Here is a 1,317-nt window from a genome sequence, read left to right on the forward strand (position 1 = left end):
GTGACAACAGGTGAGCTGGAAAGCTGTCCACTGCAAAATAGATTAAGACCTTCCCAACTCTTGTTGCATGGGCTAAGTGGCCAACCATTCCAAGGTGTTCACAACAATAGTACTCCTAAGATGACTCCTTTCACCACTGTAGACTTTAGACGGTGTATACTCTGAGCTTAACTTTCTTAGAACAGCCACATGCATGTGGTTTGAGCTCTCAGCTCAAAAGGCAGAAATTTTTACAGAGCTTATGCAACTGCTCACTGCAATAAACCAGCAGGCAAGAATCTGTTATCTCAACTAATTAGTGTTATCCCAGGTTAGAGGAGGATTAGACTTTAACCAGGGGAGTAAAGTCACAGATGATTTTATGGACCCAATTCAGGTTTCACTTATGCCCAGGTAAATCAGAGCAGCTTTGGTAAAGTCAGTGGAATTAAAACTTCTGTGAACACAATTAGAATTGAATTACCTCTTACTCCATCCACTGTTCTTGATCTAGCCAATCACTTGACATATGCTTAGCCTCAAGCATGCAAACAGTCCAACTGAAGTCAAGAGAACTATGTGCACATCTACAATACTGTGCTGGCTTAGGTCCCAAGCACTCACCACTTTCTAGGAGCAAATCCCAAATACTTCCATTTTAACACTTTGGGTGAAAGCACTGTGCTGCAGTTTTGACCATCACAGGAAATCTGCACATTTACATATCCAAAATCACTATTAAAAAGTATGGGTATTTGAAGGCAACATGAAAGCAATCACACCAGACATTTATGCTGGTGCTAATCAGAAGTGACTCCATTAGGTAAATTAAGTTACAATGGAGTAGAACCAACATTAGAGGGGAGTCAAAACCCATTGGATACAAGTTTCAGACTGGCCTTACAGGCTTTAGAAATACCTTAGACTATGAAGAATGCAAAATAGTATAAAGTCTCACTTAGCAGTATTCTGTTTGTTTACCTTTTGCTTTTCGCTTTGGACAGGGTATGTCATTTTGTTTGGGTTTCACTTCTTTGTTCTCATGCTCCCAATGCTCCTGGATTTAAAAATAAATAAATATGACGTGAAAGATCTTGTCTTTGAAACAAGATCTTTGCCTACTTGTCTTTCTACAAAGATATTTATTCATCACTATGGCATTTAGTTTTACATTTGTAGCGAATGTAGGGATTGAGTCGGGCTGAACTGGCAGCCCCAGAGTTTGAAATCTTCCTCTTATCCACTGAGCCAGGACACCACTAGTGAGGTGGCAAATTTCCCCCTCACCAAACACGATGGGGAGTTTCTTCTCCAGGGTGTGTTCAACCCATGCTGCTT

The sequence above is a fragment of the Crocodylus porosus genome, unplaced genomic scaffold (assembly GCF_001723895.1).
Source record: "Crocodylus porosus isolate Cpor-Errol unplaced genomic scaffold, CroPor_comp1, whole genome shotgun sequence".
Lineage (NCBI taxonomy): Eukaryota > Metazoa > Chordata > Crocodylia > Crocodylidae > Crocodylus > Crocodylus porosus.